Raw genomic sequence first — 21161 nt, 5'->3', positions numbered from 1 at the left:
CATTCTTTTCTACATGCATATTCAGGTCAAGACATCACAGCAACAATATTTTAGAGGGCTCTGAGGCTTGATCACACCTGTGGTTCCTGGTTCTAGCCACAGAATACTGACACAGAGAAGTAAGCTGGCTTTTTATGTCAGTTCAACACCAAATTAGTTCGATAGAATACTGCAAGCACTGATGAAGTCAACGAAATCATAGAAACAAGTGCACATCAGCATGTAGCTTTCCTAAAGTCTGCCACTCCAGAAGATATTTTTACCATCTGAGCACAGTTGAGCTCTTGCAAAAAAATAGAACTCATTTATAAAATGCTTAATCATTCACAGAACAGCTTAATGAGCAGACCATGACTGCAAATGTATTGAGGAAATGCTCATAGAAATTCACATCTTCCTGGAAGGTTAGATCAGCTAGTGCTGCAAAAGTCCATCTGCTGTGGCCAGCAGCTGCTCAGGAGCCAAAAGAATCTAGGGAGAAAGCCCCAACACTGTCATATGCATTACTGGGCAAAGTGAGTTCTGGTTTGCTCCTGCAAATCAAACCATGCTGCAAGAATTAATTTGATTTATTTACACTGTCCCAGTAGTCAACATCTTCCGTCTGGGCGCTAAATAAAGAAGTGCAAATGTAGAACATTATCCAGACAAGCAAACAGAGTTGAAAGAACTGTAGACGCAATCGGCTGCAGGGTGTTCCTGGCACCAAGGCTCACAGAACTGAGACAGACAATGCTTTTTTTACAATTTGGAATTGGCAATCTCCAAAACAAGACTGATATGTGCAAGACTCTTCCACTGAAGAGAATGGAAAATGCATTCAATCATTGTCACAGGCAGTCACCTACTGCATTAATCTTTGTTATATAACAGAAATTATATGCGTACTTTCTATCTATAAACATGTGTATGTATTTCCTCCCCAACTGTACAATCCAATGCATGTTGATTCAGAAATAAATCCTACTAAGTACAAAAGGACTTCAACTGAGATTTTCTTTAACCAACTAAGCCTGCATCCATCTATAATATCCTTCACAAAAACACATTTGCCCAAAGAAATTAACCTGGAAAGTGCTCCACCAGGGGGGAAACAATCCTTCCATGATTATGATGCTTTAAAAAAGTAAGCTCTGAAGCAAGCATGAGTAAACTGAATTCAGTTTCTAGGTAGCCTGAAAGCTCAGACAAAGGTATACTTCTTCCATTTTGACTTAGTTGTATAATAAAATCCACAAAAATGCACTGAACACTCCATAATGCCAAAAAAATCACCATATTTAGAGCTGAAGGAAACTTTCAGTCACAGGAAAAATAATAACTCCCAATATGAAAGCTTTAACAGCCTAATGAAGAAAGCAATAAGTCAGCTGCAATTTTTCTAGATAACAGTCAAGAAATATACTCTAGCCTGAAGCTTTTCCAAAATTCACTTTGTTTCATAACATCTTAGCATGGAGACTAAATATCTTTCCTATCACAAAGAAGACTATGGACATATAATTCTATCCCACATGAATAAAATTTGCTATTAATAATAATACCCCACCATGTGTAATTTACCGTATTTATGCACTCTAGAATAGTTAGCTTTGGGGCTAAGTATAAAAAAAGGAAAGGACCCATAACACTTACAATTTTAGCAACAAGAGAGACGTGGTGTATAGTCATATACAATTTGACCCATATGCTTATGCCAAATTAACTTTATGGGGTTGTCAAGATCTGAAGGTAAGAGAGGAGGGGTTTTTTGCGGAAGAAATGGGTCTATTGTGGGATTTAGATGATAAGTTCAGATGAAGATTTGTTGTCGTTTTCCATATTGTGGTTTAAATATCATTTACCAGTGAGTGCAGAATGGCAACACCTGCAAATACAACACATGCTGGAGTTTGTTTATGCACTGTCTGCATCGAGTGCTTTGGCATTTCCTAAATTATTGGAGGGAATAAATCAATCTTCTCAGAAAGCTAAATCCACAACTGCTGCCTATAAAGGCCTATGGGACTTTTGGAAAGTTGATGTTCAATAACTTAAAAGAGTTGTAAAACAGGGAATTAGAAAGTGCCATACAACCTAAACAATGGAAAATTGCTTTAGAATCTATAAGGAATGTTTTATATTTGAAACTTATCCTATAAAAAATGTTCTTTGGGGTATATTGGACTCAATAACATTTGTACAGGAAGGTAGTATTAAATACTGTACACATTGATGCTGGAGATGCTTGAAAGGCCTTGTTGAGAAATAAGATGTGGCATGTCCGGTGATATAGTATTTTTGATCTGAAGTTGTTATCTGTATAAATTTTGTACTGCCCAAATTAAATACATTTGCAGATGTTCATGTACTTTTACATTATATTCCTGTATCATGGGGGTTAAAACAAAAGGGGTATTGCAACCCTTATGGTTGCCAAGAGACTTATAGCCTGAAAAGGGTAAATACTCACCATCCATTTTGCAATGGTCTGCAGACCTCACTGCCCTGGCTACATTTGTATCTATAAACACCATGTAGGTACCTATTTGGACACCTGGATGGCTTATATTGACCTTTATTCTTTAATTTTAGAGGAAAGTAATAATGGCTATTGTATTCACAATATGAGCCAACAGTGTGTATAGCTATTGCGTGTCTTTTTCTGTCCTTAAAAAAAAATCTATGTTTTTTCTGCTTTGTTAAATTTGACACTTAAAAAAGAAAAAAGAAAATCATGCACTTATCAGTGTAAAATGTGCTTATTATCTTTTCGTTGTCACGAAAGTATGCCCTGCGTTTGCATATCCCTTTAAGGTATCTGAATTCTCTTAGGCTCCATCATGTTCAAGCATGGAGGTCATGTCTCCCCTCCATCAACCAAGTCTGAATACACAACCCAAAGTCTGCTGTCTAGCAAAGAAGTCACATAATTTTGGCAGTAGTGAACGCTTTGAAAGCCCCATCTCCCAACTTCCCAAAGGTGTTATGTTCATTTTCTTGAAGTATGTTCTATAATTGGCTGGGCCTAGCAAAGACTCTCCTCCTGGAAGAGAGGGGAGTGGTTGTGGGCAGGAGCCCGAGCTCCACCTCTAGCAGGAGGCGTTAGCCCCCTGCCTTCCACTCACCTGGCTGGCGCCCACGCCCATCGGCAGGCACCCAACCAGGTGTCTCTGAGGGGGCGTGTACAGCAGCCTATATGCTGCGGCGCCAGCCCCTCCTCGGCCTCACTCTTCGTCGTCCCGCCTCCCTGCTTGGGGCCTTCTCAGCTCTGGCCCAGGACCTGGATGTTCCCCTCGCAGCTGAAAAAACTGAGGGCCCGGCTACACGCCTCACGTACTTGGGCATCGAGTTGGATACAATTGCCCAATCATCCCGCTTGCCTAAGGAAAAGATTGACGCCCTTATGGAAATAATCTGAGCTACCCTTAAGCTAAGAAAGGTCACTCTTAGACAGATACAATCCCTGTTAGGTCATTTTAATTTTGCTTGCAGAGTAGTTTCCCCCGGACGCCCCTTCTGCGCCCGCCTGGCCAGGCTTTCAGTGGGTCTCAAGCACCCACACCACAGGGTCCCACTTCCCAAGTCAGTTAAGGTGGACCTAGAGGTTTGGTTGACATTTTTGGACCACTACAATGGAATATCCCTATGGCAGGATGTTCTTAACTTGTTCGCAGATTTCCAGGTTCAATCTGATGCAGCAGGGTCCCTGGGCTTTGGCTTGTACTTCAGGGGACGATGGTGCGCTCAACGATGGCCAACGGGGTGGCACGGCGAGGCCATCACGCATGATCTCACTTTTCTTGAGTTTTTTCCAATAGTAGTGGCCGTACATATCTGGACGGAGGAGTTTTGAAATCGTCGGGTGTGTTTCAGAACCGACAACCAGGCGGTGGTGAAAATACTGGCTAGGCAGTCATCTTGATCTGCGAGGGTCTCCTCCCTTCTGCGGTCATTCGTTCTCCGGTGCCTTGAGTATAACATAATATTTTCAGCCAAATTTATACCGGGGATCAATAATGATATAGCTTGTCTCGCTTTCAGATACCTCGCTTCCGGTCGCTGGCACCTGGAGCGCAACTATTGCCCGAACCCTTTCCGGAGCACCTGTGGAACATTGGAGACGCAAAGTGATTAAGGGAGTATTAGCGTCTGTCGCACCATCCACTCTCAGGTCCTACAAGAAGGCCTGGTGAGATTTCTTGGGCTTCAGGTCTGGGATATCTGGGCTTTCGCCTAGCGTGCCACCCACCACTGACGACGTTCTGCAATACCTTTCCCATCTTGATGACTTGGGGCGTGCCCCCAAAACCTTAAAGATACATGTAGCCACCATCAGCTTCTTTGCTAAAGCCACCTTTTCCTCCGATCCGTGCAGTGACTTCTTGATCCGCAGGGCTATTGAGGGTTGGGGCAGGCTACAACCCCCTAGGGCCGAGGGCCGTAAGCCGATTTCTTATGGGTTGCTCACTCAGATACGCACAAAGCTTAGGTCAATCTGCTGGACCAAGTTTGAGGCCCGCCTCTTTTCCACAGCATATGCTATCGCCTTTTTTGGCGCCCTGAGAGTTGGCGAAGTGGTAGTCGAGGTCAGTGCTAACGGCTCAACGCGCGGCCTCCTAATGGAGGACGTGCAGTTGTCTGAAACTTGCATGACGGTGCGGATACGTCAATCCAAAACTGATCAGGCCGGCAGGGGAGTTCTTGTTAAACTTACAGCGTCAGCACAGCAGGGCCCATGCCCGGTCAAGGACACGAGGCGGTACCTTTACCTCAGACCGCCCAGCCCGGGTCCGCTTCTGGCTCACGAAGATGGGTCACCTTTATTGAGACACCAATTCACTAGGGTACTCCGCAAAGCTATTGATGCTTGTGGTTTATCTTCCCAGGATTATGCTGCGCACTCATTCAGGATTGGCACTGCCACAACAGCTGCGCGCTTGGGTCTGCCTGCGGATAGGATTAAGGAATTGGGCTGGTGGAAATCCGATGCTTATAAAGGTTATATTCGCTAGGGTACACTCTGCTACATTACCCCTACTTACCCGTTTTTTCTCTTTCCTTTCATTCTCAGCTGTTTTCGGAAGAAGTGTGTGGATTTGTGGCCACAGTATAGTCCATTGGGCCCGCATACGGGTGGTCAGCTGCGGCCTCACTCCTAATCTTGGTTTGCCACCTGGAGTTCAAGTTTCCTGGTTTTCAAGATGAGGCATGCGTTGGGAAGAGCTTATGCCATTGCTCTGGGAGAAAGTAGCCACGTTTGGCCCTCCCGACATCCTTCTCATTCAATTAGGGGAGAATGACCTCGTTAACAGGAGAAGTGCGGACTTGTGGTGGAACATAAAAAGAGATCTGGACGCGATTGCTGCCCTGTGTCCCGGAACAACAGTGTTCTGGTCCTCCTTCCTGAAGAGAATTGTTTGGCGTGGTGGGCAGAACTGTATGGCCATTGAAAAAACCAGGAAACTCTTAAATCGGGCAGTAGCCCGTTGGGTGCGCTTTATGAATGGCCGAGTCATTTCTCATGACCATATCTGGATTGGCGACCAGGCCTTGTATCGGAATGATGGGGTTCATCTCTCAGACCTGGGGAATGACTTTTGGCTAGATAGCGTCATCAGCAGCATTAGGGATTGGTTACAGCTGTGAGGGTATTGGCGACGAGCCCCTTTTGGGCTCAGGTGGCGGTTAGGCATTGGAATAATGTGTTGTGGTGTCGAAGAGCTAGGTGTGGCCATCGCCTATGCCTTCAATTTTTGGGTATTCCGTTAAAGGAATCTGGTGGTCGTGTATTCAGTCCGATGCCTGCTTGGCGGGAGGCCATGGCACGACCCTCAGTGACATCAGGGGAGAGTCTATAGTTGGATTAGCATCAACAGGCTCTACCTACTGGTAAATTTTTTATTTTTTTTTATAAATATTTATTAAAGTTTTTAAATATAAATGCACAAATAATAAACAGTCTTACTTCTATCACAGACATAATTTCATCACTTCTTTGGACTTCCTCACGTCTCCCGCTCCCATTTACATCGTTAAAAGTTTTTTCCAAACAAATTATCAACTTGTTTACAATCTCATGTCCACTCATTCAAATATAATCTAGCACTTCTTCCAAAAAAATTTATATTTTCTTTAGTCTCACTTATCATCAAATTTCAAATCTAATTTAGTGGTGGCCAGTTTTTTATAATCTAGCATCCTTCTTAGCATTCAACCAAATTACAATGTTTTTGTAGATACTTCTTGAATTTCTCCCAGTCTTCCTCCATCTTCTCTTCTCCCAGGTTACGGATTCTGCCTGTCATCTCGGCCAGTTGCATATAGTCCATCAGTTGCATCTGCCACTCTTCCAGTGTGGGTAGATCTTGAGTTTTCCAGTTTTTTGCGATGAGTATCCTTGCTGCCGTTGTTGCATACATAAAGAATGTTCGGTCCTTCTTTAACACCTTCTGGCCGACAATACCCAGAAGGAAGGCCTCTGGTTTCTTTGTGAAGGTATACTTAAATACCTTTTTCAGCTCATTATATATCATTTCCCAGAAGACCTTCACCTTAGGGCATGTCCACCAGAGGTGAAAGAATGTTCCTTCGTTTTCTTTACATTTCCAACATTTATTATCAGACGAATGGTATATTTTGGCAAGTTTAACTGGGGTCATGTACCATCTATATATCATTTTCATTACATTTTCCTTCAGAGCATTACATGCGGTGAAGTTCAGCCCAGTGGTCCACAACCTTTCCCAGTCCTCAAACATAATGTTATGCCCAATGTCCTGTGCCCATTTTATCATAACCGATTTAACCATTTCGTCTTGTGTATTCCATTTTAACAGCAAGTTATACATTCTAGATAATACCTTAGTCTTTGGTTCTAACAATTCAGTTTCTAACTTCGATTTCTCCACCTGGAACCCTAACTTTTTATCATTTTTAAAAACTTCTTTAATCTGAGCATAATGTAACCAGTCTCGCACCTTATCCTTCATTTTCTCTAAACTCTGCAATTTCCAATTGTCTCCATCTTTTTCTAATATTTCCCAATATTTTGGCCATTTAGCCTCCATATTGGGTCTTTTTAGGGCCTTAGCCTCCAGAGGTGAGAGCCACCTTGGAGTTTTATTTTCCAGTAAGTCTTTGTATTTTGTCCAGACATTAAACACTGCTTTCCTGACAATATGGTTCTTAAAGGCCTTATTGATCTTAACTTTGTCATACCATAGGTATGCATGCCAACCAAAAGCATTGTTAAAACCTTCCAAGTCCAACACGTCAGTGTCTTCGAGAAGTAGCCAGTCTTTTAGCCAGCAAAAAGCTGCGGCTTCATAGTACAACTTTAAGTCTGGCAGGGCAAAGCCCCCTCTTTCTTTCGCATCTGTTAATATCTTAAACTTAATTCTGGGCTTTTTGCCCTGCCAGACAAATCTGGATATATCTTTCTGCCACTTCCGGAAGCACTCCGTTTTGTCCACGATCTGTAATGTTTGAAACAAAAACAACATTTTTGGCAATACATTCATCTTGATAGCAGCAATTCGGCCTAACAAAGAAAGCTTCAATTTTGTCCAACTATCCAAGTCTCTCTTAATTTCAGACCAACATTTTTCATAATTATCCTTAAATAGACTCAGGTTTTTTGCTGTTATGTTTACCCCTAGGTATTTTACTTTTTTAACCATAGTTAGTTCTGTTTCTCTCTGAAACCTTTCCGACTCTGTATCTGTCAAATTTTTTCCCAACACTTTAGTTTTCTGTTTATTTAATTTAAATCCTGCCACCCGACCAGAATCCTGTATCAGTTGTAATACTCTTTTCGTACTAGATTCTGGCTCCTGCAGAGTCAAAACTAGGTCATCTGCAAAAGCTTTCAATTTGTATTGTTTCGCTCCGACCTGAATCCCTTCCACCAACCGGTCCCCTCTGATCAAGTTCAAGAGCACCTCCAGAACCGAAATAAATAACAAAGGGGAAATCGGGCAGCCTTGTCGTGTTCCTTTTTCAATTTTGAACTCTTCTGTGACCACATTGTTAACTATTAGTTTAGCCTTTTGTTCTGAATATATTGCGTCAATCCCATTCTCAAACCCCCGTCCCACTCCCATTTCATTCAAATTTCCCTTCATAAATTTCCAAGAGATATTGTCAAAGGCCTTCTCCGCGTCTATAAAAATTAACACTGCTTTTGTATTTATATCTGTTTGCAAAAGTTCCAAAACGTCAATAATGTTCCTAGTATTTGCAAACATATGTCTGCCTGGGAGAAAGCCTGCCTGGTCTTTATGAATTACTTCATTAAGAACTCTTTTAAATCTACTTGCCAAAATGTCTGCAAATATTTTGTAATCCACATTCAGAAGGGAGATGGGACGATAGTTTTTAAGTTGTGTCTTTTCAGCTTCAGATTTTGGTATCAATGTGATAAAAGCTTCCTTCCACGAAGCTTCCTTCCACTCTGGTTTCTCTTCAGATCGTATAAATCTTTCGCCTTCTACCTACTGGTAAATAAACCCCCCTTGTTTCTGACTCACCCCTCTTTGAGGGGGTGGAGTCAGTCATCTGACGTAATCCAATGCCTAAGCCAATACCTTTTCACTTGCTGTAATCAATAAAGTTGTGGCCTTTTCTTGCCCATTAATTAACCTTATATCACGTGTCCTTGTGTATTCAGTCCACTTTTGGGGAATCGGGTCCTCAAACCACAACCTGTCATTCAAAGCCACCTGGGCGCAAAAGGCAATATAGATATGGTAGCTGTAGCCCTTTGTCTCTCACCCTACAACCAACTCCAGGGGCTACTACCAACAGCAGAGGTAACTACAAGTTTTGCAATGACAGTTTGGTTTAGTGTTTTACTTTCCTTTAGATTGCACCTATGCACTGACTTTCTCACTTCCCTAAATAAACTGGTTAATCTGATTTCTGGACTCGACTTGTTTCTGAACACTATTGTCATTTCCCCCCTGCCCTGCAATTGCTTAGAGTAAGACCACCTGGGTTATGCTACTCCTTTAATGTGCATTACTGTACATCAAATGTACTGCTTTAATGGTTGTCAATGGAACAAGGTGTTGCTATCCATCTTCCACAGAGGTTAAGGTTGGGCAAGACAGATTTGCTCAAACATTAGTTGGTGGCATCCACATTTAAAAACCAACACTCTTTTCCATAAACACTTTCCACTATTATTTTTACTAAAGAATGCCCAACAGGCTTTGACTGATAATAAATTAAAAGCTATTTAGGAGGTACTGACAGCAAGTCAGTACCGTAGTACCAAGCAACCTTAGAACCTTTCCAGAAACATTTTTAATGCAACTGTTTAGGGAAGTTTTTAATGACTGATTTTTAATGTTTTTTGCAATCTTTCATTAGAAGCCGCACAGAATGGCTGGGGAAACCCAGCCAGATGGGGGATATAAAAAATTATTCTTATTCTTATTACAACTATTTTCTTGTTGTTGTTGAAGGCACATTTTCTCAGTACACATCAGAAAAATACTCTGCCACTAGGAAAATACTGTTTTTTTCTGGTGCAGTGGATGTAATGGACAGGCAAGATGCAGAGGAGTGGTGAGAGGCAGTGGTGGGAACCCCCAGGGGAAGAAAGGTCAGAGCCAGGGGATATGTAGTGGAATGATGATGAGTGATCAGATGGAGAAGAGGGAGCAGACTGGGAGGAAGAGGTGTTCAGAGCTGAAAGGTCAACAGGGTTTAGTGAGCAGGAAGAGGCTGTGGCAGAGAGCAGTCCAGAATCAAAGGCAGAAGCAAAGGCTGGAGAGGAGGGGGGCCAAGAGGCAGAGATGAGGCAGGATCTTCTTGCTGTGACCAGCTCCCCTCCCAGGTCTCCCAGGTCTCCCAGAACCCACAGAGGATCTTCAGTCCTTGCAACTGCCTCACTGAAGCAACACTTATGGGGAGGAGTTGCTGTGCTCACTAGGCTTGAGCTGTTTTGTTTCTTTGAATAAAGAGTTAATTTCTTTGACACTTTGTGAGTTATTACTGACCTGCTCCTGACTCCCACTTTGACAGAGCAACAGGAAGAGTGTGGAATAGCCAACATGGATTTCTACTGCCAATGGTCAGTTATTCTGATCCAAAATAATCCTCTTCCCCTGTGCCTTTCACCATTTTATTACTTTTTAAGGTATCTGTTTTATTAGTTGCTATTAATAAATTCATTTACTATTCATTATACACCTTTAGGCGCCAGGCAAAAATGTCCCTTTTTAACCAGGCCTGATCAACATCCCATACCCTTTTAAAATGTGGCTCTTTTGGGGAGAGGGGTATTATTGGGTTATTGCTTTTATTTTTATTTTATATACTGTGATCTTTTTATGTGAACCCCCCGAGGTATAGGGTGGTATATAAATTCAATAAATAAATAAAAATAAAAAACAGTCATCAGAAAAATGAAATAATTATTTATTAAAATGGTTTATTAGCTCACTTTCCAGGGTTCAAGATGGTATGTGAATAAATAAAAGAAATTCAACAACCAAAGGGAAATAGGAAAATGCTGCTACCTAGCACAAACAAATCTAGCCAACTAGCTAAACAAAAGACCTAACACTCCTTCTGAAAAGTCAAAAGGGGAAATCACTGATTCTAGAGGAAAGTTCATTTAACAGCCTCTGATCAATGGATGTAAATTGCTGCTCCTTGCCATGAAAGTCCTCAGTTCCACTGAGCTGAAACTCAGAGCTGGATCTAAGAAGTAGTGAGAGATATGAATGAAAGTGTTAAATCTCTTTCCAGTTTTATTTTTCAGAACACTAAGTAATCTCTAGTTAGAAGAAACTGCGAAGAAAACTTTTCTTTTTTTTAATGATTTTTTAATGTTATGTGATTTTTTTATAAGAAATCTTCCATTTCTCAACGAAAGATAAAACCAATATTTTCCATGCCTGTTTGCATTGATATTTCATATACCTACATCAAACAATACTGGTTAATATTCACCATGGATTATAATGTTTTTGGTTGGCTGCTGCACAACCAGAGAGGTAGTATATTTATAATTTTAGACTTGTCATTTGCAAGTTTAATACTGCTGAAGAATTTACACTTGGATTGTAATTGTGTTAATCCCAGTTTTGCAATGGTAGAAGGACATATTTATCAATTAGATATTTGAATTAGACCAAGATAACCTAAAATATAAAGGCATGTCTCTCAAGACTTTGGGGAATGGGTTAGGGCGTGGGATAGCAGTGTTTATTTGAAACCTTTGCTAGGCTCTTCTCTTTGCTGCACATTTAGAATAGTGGCACAGAAGACCAACACCATCTCCTCTTCACTTCTGTTTCAAGTACATTCCTTGATATGCTCTTTTACCTTTTCATGGGGAAGCTGCCATTAAGCAAATGCGGCAATCGCGTTTTGCTTATTAATTTGTTGATTCCAGTCAAGAGGAAGGGAAACAAAGCATTTGTAGCAGCTAAAGCACTAGGCATATAATGGAAGCTATCACGCCGCACCTTAAGTTCCGTATCTTTATCAAAGAAAACAAAAACCAACATCGTAGCATTATTTCATGGAATTTCACAAGTTCCTTGGGTCATAAAACCTCAAATTATATCCAATATACATCAATGAAAGGTTCTCTTTTGCACTTATCCATGTATATCCAAATATGCAGAGGCATACATTATTGTAATTAAAAATGAATTGCCCCCTACCTGAATCAAGAGTGGCTGGAAGATGAGTTCTATTGAAAATTCCAGTTTGAATAACTGACTTTAAAATCCTTTGCTTTTATGTGACTATTTCAAATCCTTTTCTGCATGTGACCTCTCTCTGTCACTGGTTTTGAGAAGTGCCTTGAGGGGAAACTCCTCGGCTTTTTAGTTCTGCTTATGTTCCCTGGCTAGCTACTAAATCCCAAACTGCTGCTCATAAATACACAATTTTTTTTTCAACACAGTAAAAGAAGGCAATGTGCCAGATTTATGAACATTTATAATCAGTCATTATTTTAGCTTGGTGACCACATATATTCAGAGCATGAGACTTTATTGCCACCTTCCTGCATGCCATGTTATTCTTTTAATATGTACTCGCTTCGGGCCTGCGTTCCATTGAGTTCTATGGGACAAGCATGTAAAACTATATAATTGGATGCTTTATCATTGCTTATTTCACATACAGTGGTAACATGGGTTAAGTACTTAATTCATTCTGGAGGTCCGTTCTTAACCTGAAACTGTTCTTAACCGGAAGCACCACTTTAGCTAATGGGGCCTCCTGCTGCTGCCGCGCCACCAGAGCACAATTTCTGTTCTCATCCTGAAGCAAAGTTCTTAACCTGAGGTACTATTTCTGGGTTAGCGGAGTCTATAACCTGAAGCGTATGTAACCTGAAGTGTACCACTGTAGCTATATCCCTAGGTTTCTGCTGACTTGAACCTTGGTCAGCAACCATTTTAGCAGTTTTCAGGCTGACAGTGTTACCTCTAGCAACCAACCAATCTTGCTGTTACTCACCAGCCCTTGTTTCCCCACACCAGTATCCTGCTCCTCTGACCTTCTGGACTGAGTATTAATAACTCCCATTCTCTCCCCTGCATCTTTCTCCTCTTTCCCCTCCCCTTACAGGCCTCGTACATCAGATCTGGGGGATTAGGGGACCCTATGGAGATGATTTAGTGAGGAAAACAGGGGGAGGAGAATAAACAGAAGTGCTGCTTTACTAGTGGAACTCCATGGCGCTATTAAAGATACAACTCTTTGCTAGAAATAAACGCTTTCAGGTCAGGCCCAGGATTTTGCCTTAGCACACAACACCACTGAGCATAATCTCAAGTTTCTGTCTCTTGCTTGGTGCCCCTCCTTTATCATCATCATCATCATCATTTATGAAATTTGTATACTGCCTTATACCCGTAAATCTCTGGGTGGCTTTAGCATTGTGCCATTTTACAAATCTTGCTCCCTGATTCATTGACTGATGATGTACTTATTTTAGCCTGTCTGATTGTTGCTGAAGTAAAACAGCAATTTCTATTTAGCTTATAATCTTGTAACTTAACTGCAATAATGGGAACTATATTCACTTTTCTTTCCCCCAACATAGTAGGCAGAGGAGGGGGCCATATCTACTTTCTGTTACTAAGTACACAAATGACAAGTATTTTATTTCTCATTTGGGTGTAAAATTCTGAGGTCTATTCTCTGAAAGAAAATATTTCAAACAGTACATACCTCTAAATATCTCCACCCCCTGGGCAAACACAAGGATACTATCAAAATACTGCACTAGATAGACTATAAGGTCCTTTAGCATTTCTCTTTTGACTAAGAGAAATTTATTATTTTATCAAAAATATAAAAGGCTCTGTTTCCCATGGTGCATGAGGGCTGACTCTCTTTAGCCCAGAAAGAAAATGCAGAAAGGTGCCAAACGCAAGGGGGGGGGGGAGGAAAGATTACTTCAGGTACACAAGCTAAAATGTCACTGAATATAACATTAACTGGGAAGAGACCAGGACTGAAAATGGTTGCTAAGAGTGCCTTTGAAGAAGAACTGTTTGAATTATCTTTTGAGCATCTGAAGGTCTCCTTCCTTCCCTCTTCACCTCAACCAAAATAATAATTTGTAAATACTTATGGACAGTGTTTTTCTAGAAAAAGAGGTTGTGGTTCGAGGACCCGAACCCCGGCGAAGTGAAATGAAGACACAGGGACACATGATATAAGGTTAATGGGCTAGAAAAGGCCACGACTTTATTGATTACAGCAATGAAAAGGTATTGGCTTAGGCATTGGATCGCAAAACAAGTGGGTTTATTCACCAGGGGTTCATCACCTGTTGATGCTAATCCAACTATAGGCTGATGTCACCGAGGGTCGTGCCATGGCCTCCCGCCAAGCAGGCTTCGGACGGAATACACGACCGCCAGATTCCTTTAACGGAATACCCCTAGAAATTGAAGGCATAGGCGATGGCCACACCTAGCACTTCGACACACCACAACACATTATTCCAATGCCTAACCTACCCACCAATACCACAAAAAGTTGTGACGATTGCTACGAGGTAGGCGAAAAAACCAAAAAGCCTAATACCAATGGAAAAACTCCTACCAGGCCCCCCGGGCAACCGGGGCGACCAACCTAAGGTCCATAGCAAGGCCAATGACCTAAGCCCTAACTCAAAGGGAGTGGAGGGTGGGTGACTCGCACAGGACGACGAAGAGAAATGAGGCCGGGGAGAGAGGCTGGCACTGCAGCATAAAGGCTGCTGAACACGCCTCCCCCATGGCACCTGGTTGGACGGCCACCGGGGGGGGGCGTGAGTGCCAGCCAGGTGAGCTGGAGGCAGGGGACAACGCCCCCTGCTAGGAGCGGTGTTCGGGCTCCCGCCCACAACCACTCCCCTCTCTTTCAGGGAGGAGAGTCTTTCTGGAACTCACCATGACTGCTTTCCTTGTTCTCTTATAATAGCAACGGCACCCAAGTGAGAGGTGTCGGAACTGAGTTCCGGTGAGTTCCTGCTTAAGTAGGCACAAAACACATTTCTTGACTTGAGAAGGCACAGTTTTATGTATTATAGTTTCTAGCTGCTTGGACAGAACCTATGATGGATCTGGATGGGAACACTCATTTTTTAAAAAATGTTTCCAAACAGAATCTTGCCATAAATTCTATACTGTAACTTATCATGGGGTTATGTAAGAGAGACGTGATGATGACACAGGAAGATAAGATATGTTTGCTAGATTCTTAACATACACGCACACAGTTATTTTATAAAACTTTCCAAGTTGAGAAATGCAAATTTTTTAAAAAAATATATTAAAAGTTCCAGTCACCATTTGTTGCTTTCAAACTGTAATTTAGTATCCTAGATCTATTGTTTCCTGTCCCTTGTCCATCAAAGAGGGTTAATAGTAGAATCTTTATCTAGAAAAATTGTCATACTAAGTCTTTCAGATATGATTTGTCTACACCCAAATTTATTGCAGACCAGTGCCAAGTCCACTTTGGTTGAGCCTTCAGATAGATGTATCACACCAGCAATGCTGAAGCCCTCTTGGAATTGCTTCATCGATCCAAGTTGCATTTCTGCATGAGTGAGAACGGGGGGGGGGGGGTGTGCATTCCTCCAATGAGTTTAGAAAAATGAACAAACTCTTTCACAAAGGACTCCCTCACATACACCACTGAGATAGCTGAAGAAAACCCTTCTTTAAAAACTAGAAGACAAACCTTTTGCTGTAGAACAACACGTATTGCATAAACATGGAGGTGTATTTTAATTTAATGGCAGCTGAACAAGGAGGAGATCAGATTAAAAGGCAGAGTGAGCTCTGCAAAACAACACCATACATGTTTGGGCTACAGTAAGTAGACATGCTGGTCCAGAAGGTTAATCAGATCTAGATAACAAAGAGAACTTGCTCCCTAAACATTGCTAAGCAAGACTGACAACTGTTGTCATCACTACTGATGAACATCAGTAGGTCTTACAGAAAAAGATAACATATATGTACCAGTTACAGATAGGTAGCCGTGTTGGTCTGCCATAGTCAAAACAAAATAAACAAATTCCTTCCAGTAGCACCTTAAAGACCAACTAAGTTAGTTCTAGGTATGAGCTTTCGTGTGCATGCACACTTATCTGAAGAAGTGTGCATGCACACGAAAGCTCATACCTAGAACTAACTTAGTTGGTCTTTAAGGTGCTACTGGAAGGAATTTTTTTATATATGTACCAGAAACTATTTGAAGTGAAGGATGAGGACCAAATTTACCCCAAATTAGTTCTCTGCCTACCCTCCATCCCCTACAGTTAGTCTAAAATAAAATATTTAATGCCAAACTTATTTTAGACAGAAACACATAAAACAGTTTCCAACACAAGCAGAAAATATTTAAATAAGCATTTGTCCTAACATGGTGCAGCTGCACAATGATGACTATGCATCATTCTGTCTCTATTCCTTATTCATGCTGCTAGATAAGTATCTGAAAATCTACAAAAAGTGCAGATCTGCCATCCTGGAGCTAAACTAAAAAACAACTGCAAAAGAAACAAGATCTAAAAAGCTATGAAGCTAGTTCTGTGAGCCCAGGGGGACTTTAGACTTGTTTTTCTCTAATAGCAGCCACCCCCGCCATCACCATGCCACATGGCAAACTGTATTTTGAAGCTGATAAGAGTTTCAAAAGTAGTTTGTGGTAAGTCACAAGGCTCAGTTTTTCAGACTTTTTTAAAAAAATGCATAGGGCAACAGGAGCCCAAGTGGTCCTTTGCATCAGGATACCTTCACCTAGGAGAGAAAGAAGCTGAACATTTCCCCAGAATCTACACCAATAAGGGCCTCTCTGCTCCACTCTTGGTATGAAATAACCAGCCATTTCTAATTTTCACTCCATCTTCCCTCAATATGGCATTTCTATTTGAATGTATATGGTATTCAAACCACATTTTGTAGACCTGTGGAAGTAGGTGTCCCTGCCACTATCCCATACTGTGAGGACACAATAAAATAAATTTAAGTAACAAAATGGATATTTCATAAATGAGTAACACAACATATATGGGTTTAACAAATAATGAAATGAAACCAGGTTTTGATAATTAACAATGACTTAGCATCCCTGTTAAAAGGCACAAGAGACTTGCTGCAAGGAGGTGGGATACAGGGCTCTCAATCTGTCAGTGTAATGGAGAAAGGCTAATAAATATATTGGAGTCATGTTGACTAATCATGCAGAAAGGTAGGAGACATACACCAACAAGCTTCAGTTGATATCATCATGCAAATCAAAGAAGCCTCTGGAGATTGCTAGTTTTATTTTTCTCTCCCAGGTGGACAATTCAGTTCCACCAGGGCCACCAACTTGGAGAGACAAAAAAACACTTTACTTGGCACTGAACACAGAAGACAGAGAATGATGACAAACACTTACCGTAATGTGCAAAGCCAGAAGAGCAGAAGGAGCAGACACCATCCCATTAATGGAAGCACAGTAAAAAGCTTGAAACAGAACTACCATCAACATTGGCAACTCATGATTAGAACACAGAGTCTCAAGAGCTGGAAGGGTTCATAAACGCAATCAGGCTCCATCATTTTTAAATGCAAAACAATGTGTTCCTTCGGTAAATTCAAACAGTATTATCTATTTCCTTTCCAGCTGAAGTGACCTCCCCCACAGGCTTTGCACTTCAACTACAATTCACTATCGGGCAAAAAATAAATTAAAAATGGTACCAATATGTGAAAACCTGAGGCAATCACAGTGATTTGCTCCAGGTGTGGGTGTGTGGAATACATGCACTTAAGGTACAGAACAAGTTATGTAAAAAAAAAAAACCAACAAAACCCCTATGTTTATTTTATGAAAAGATAAATAAAATAATAACAAAAACACAGTGGAAGTCAAGCTTCAACAGCAAGGGAAACGGCACACAAGAAACATGGTACCTTGACCTCCATATAAAACAAAGTGTACTGTACTATTTCCTCATCTGTTTACTAGCATAAAAAATAAGCATAAGAAGCAGGCCAGTCAAATCAACCACAGTTAAAGCCCTGCCATTCACACAGCCAAAAACATTTCTCAACAAGTCCCAGAGATTCACACCCTGGATTCTGTACGCTTGTGCCAATGTCTCTGCAATGCTGACATCACATCACTCCATAGCACAGCTATTGACCTGCTTAGGACAATCACAACAACTTAAGGTTTGAAATCGGCAAGTCTCAGAACCCTGGTCAGGAACTCATTTGTCTGGAGGGCCATGTTGAAAAAAGAAGTAAGGGTCAAAGGCCCTTTTTCATTTCTCGGTTCCTGCAGTGGCTTGTTAGTTAAATCTGTGTTCCTGCTGCTGTCCCTTTTTCTAAATCTCGTGCACTCCTAGATTGGTGATACTTCTTCAGGTTTGACTCAGGAGCTTTCGGTTGCTGATCCATATCAGCCATCTGCACCAATGCAGGCAGTTCTATTAGGCTGAGAGAGAAGGCAATGAACGTTTGGCTAGAGATCAGGGCAAATGCGCTGATCTCTGAGGCCCTGCTTCCAAACTAATGATTGTAAAACAACTTGTGAAGAATTCACGCAACTGATTTGTGTGTGATCAAGTCACCACACATGGATTTTTCGGGAGATTTTGGCACACTGGATAAGCACCATGCTCTGTCACCAAATATAATTTTGTAAGGCATTTGAAAATTGGGTTGTGATGAGTCACTATCTCAACACATGCCAAAATATTCACAAGTCTGCTTCACCAAACTAACATTTCCAGGAAACAGTAGGATTTAGACATGGAAATACAGAAATGAAGCCAGTTACTGGGAGGGTTTGCACTAAACCCCACCTCCAACCTGCTCTAACAACTTTCTCCTGAGTAACCACTGGGAGAAGCCAGTTTTATTGCAGATTTTTATAGAAGTTTCTTCTGAAGCTGTGTGTGTGACAGTCGAACACTGCTCCTCTTTGCTTTTATTCTTCACAAGCTAACAGGTACCTAACTGAAAGTCTGGTTGCTATTTGTAGGTATAATAGGGGAAGCCAATTCTCACATGGCTCCCAGATCTTATAGGTATACATGATTCAAAAGGAAATAACTAAAACAGGAACCTTAGCCCAAAGCTTTTCAAGTCCCTGAGGCCTGTTAGTTATTGTCATTCGGCAATTTATTGTTTGGCATTTATAATGAAGGGGGTGGGTTACAAATATTATGTATTCTTGTGCACTTACTTACATTCTAAAATGCCCTGTGAGTTGTGCAAAGGACGGCATATAAATTATAGCTAAATAAACAAATGTTGTCCATGACACAGGGGTGGGTCTCAAACCGTAGTCTTCAACAGCTAGTCTCCAGCAATTTACCACATGTGCCACGTAGAACAGGGACTACAGTTCCAGCCTGAAAGGACTCCTCCCATCTCTCCTAGCTTCATACTGTCAGTTAACTCCCTAAGCCAGTTGGCACACATCAGTTCCTGTAAAACCTTTGTTGCCAAGCCAGGTCATTAGTCTGAACAACTCGTTGCTAAATTGTTATGCCTTGCCTTCCTTCCTGACCAGTAGCTTAGTTTTGACTACACCTTCTGCCTCTGGCACTTTTGTGCTCACTGCTTGTAAAAGAACCAGGTTTTTCCCCACCTGTGGCTGTCCTGATCATCTTCTTTGACGATCACTCACAGCTGAGTAAGATTGTCTTCCATGAACGCAGTCTTAACACTGAGTCCGTAAGTGACTGTGGAGGCCTCTTTAATGGAAGTGGGGTGGGGGGATCTACATGCATTTTCTATGGACTTTAAAAAACTGCCTGCATGGATCCAACAACAAAACATAAAATAAATAAAATTTAACATGCAAAATTTGGGGAACAATGTTTCTTATCAGTTTGGAGGCATGGCTCCATCATCTGCATTAAAACTTAATACAGTGGTACCTCAGGTTACATACGCTTCAGGTTACACATGCTAACCCAGAAATATTGTCTCGGGTTAAGAACTTTGCTTCAGGATGAGAAGAGAAATCATGCTCCGGCGGCACAGCAGCAGCAGGAGGCCCCATTTAGCTAAATTGGTGCTTCAGGTTAAGAACAGTTTCAGGTTAAGAACGGACATCCAGAACGAATTAAGTACTTAACCTGAGGTACCACTGTAATGATGAGCATGTAAAACCTTTTTTCAAAATTACTACCATGTTTATCAGGAGGATTGTAAGTTTAAATGCTGCTAATTTCAGTTTAAACAAAATACAAATAAGGGAAATGCTTTAAATATGCACTAAAATTTCCATGCTTAAGAAACAACAGCAAAAAACAGTATGTGTATTTTTATATATATATATAAAAGCACAACATCCACAACTTCAGGAACATTCTCCAAAGCAGAAAAGCAAACCTTCAAAGTCTCTAGAAGCAAATCAATACCCTCCATGAAATGGCAATGAACTCTCATCTTTACCAAGTAAACAAACAAATGATAAAAAATCCCTTTATACTCTCCTAAACTCTGCCAAAACTTACAAAACAGAGGCAGAAAGTGTACTTTAGTTTTCTTTCGATGGCCAAGAATTTCTATAACAAGTCATCCTTGGACACAGTTCCAAGAAAGTAATTTGGGAGCATGTCTGGCCGCTTTCAGATAATTTTGATTCGGCACATTCCATAAACAGAAGGCATGAGGAAACATGAAAACTTCACAATGCTGACAACATCAGTGAGTACTTTCAACTCTAAACTCACGCTTTGTCCTTCTAAATATCTCTGAGTTGAGGGCGAACCCCCTTTCCTTTGTTGTCTTAATGGCGCATCACCTACGTGATCACCTCAACATAGGAAGCTAGCCTGGCCTATACAGTGGTACCTCTAGTTACAAACTTAATTCATTCCGGAGGTCCGTTCTTAACCTGAAACTGTTCTTAACCTGAGGTGTGCTTTCGCTAATGGGGCCTCTTGCTGCCGCTGCACCGCAGGCACACCATTTACATTCTCATCCTGGGGCAAAGTTCTCAACTCGAGGTAACTCTTCCAGGTTAGCAGAGTTTGTAACCTGAGGCATTTGTAACCTGAGGCGTTTGTAACTCGAGGTATTGTAACTCGAGGTAATACCACTGTATTTTAACAGTTGCAGGATACAGCCTACTTCCTCTCCGTCAAACTCTTAACAATATAAAGAATTGAAGAGCAGCCCAGGGATCAAGGAACTCTGTGGGCAGAGCTTACATGACCATAAATAAGCTTTTAAGTGAATTGTACTGGTGAATCCACAATTCTGGTGCAGTTTCCATCTTCACATGTTCAGGCAACTACTGACTGTAACAGCAACAACACTCCATAACATCCAGGCCAAACCCCCTTATTTAGACTAAATAATCCGGTTTCAACACACGTTATATGCTCCATTTTTCAACAAATATAGGTAAGTGTCCATTACGTTAAATTAAACCAACTATCATCACCACCACCACTATTCTGGGCACTGACCTTCTAAATTTGCTGTAACCACAACTGTTAAGTGGCAATCAATTCATTGTTCCATAGCTGCTTTCCTGAAATGAACATTTGATCAATGCAATTTCAGTCTTAGGATTCTCATGAAGTTAAACATAATAGTGAAATAAAGAAAGAAATATATAGCAGTAGGAAAACATTCTAGTTTGTTTTAGCTACAATTATTTAAAAGCATATTGTCTTCCAAATGTATTAC

At 41.2% G+C, this 21161-nt stretch overlaps 1 protein-coding gene across 5 annotated transcripts in view; it reads right to left on the bottom strand.

Annotated features, from left to right (window-relative positions):
- Positions 1–21161, bottom strand: part of LDLRAD4 (low density lipoprotein receptor class A domain containing 4) — a 279034-nt gene that overhangs the window by 172231 nt on the left and 85642 nt on the right. The window contains exon 3 of one of the 5 annotated variants that reach the window (XM_081875129.1): positions 20939–21003. The exons of the other annotated variants lie outside the window; for them this stretch is intronic. The gene's annotated coding sequence lies outside the window, so the exon portion shown is untranslated. The remainder of the gene's footprint in view (positions 1–20938; positions 21004–21161) is intronic. 5 annotated transcript variants of the gene reach the window in all.

This window comes from Podarcis erhardii, assembly GCF_964252035.2.
Source record: "Podarcis erhardii genome assembly, chromosome: 8".
Classification (NCBI taxonomy): Eukaryota; Metazoa; Chordata; class Lepidosauria; order Squamata; family Lacertidae; genus Podarcis; species Podarcis erhardii.
Note: the sequence above shows the minus strand (reverse complement) of the source record. Positions and strands in the feature narration are given on the sequence as shown.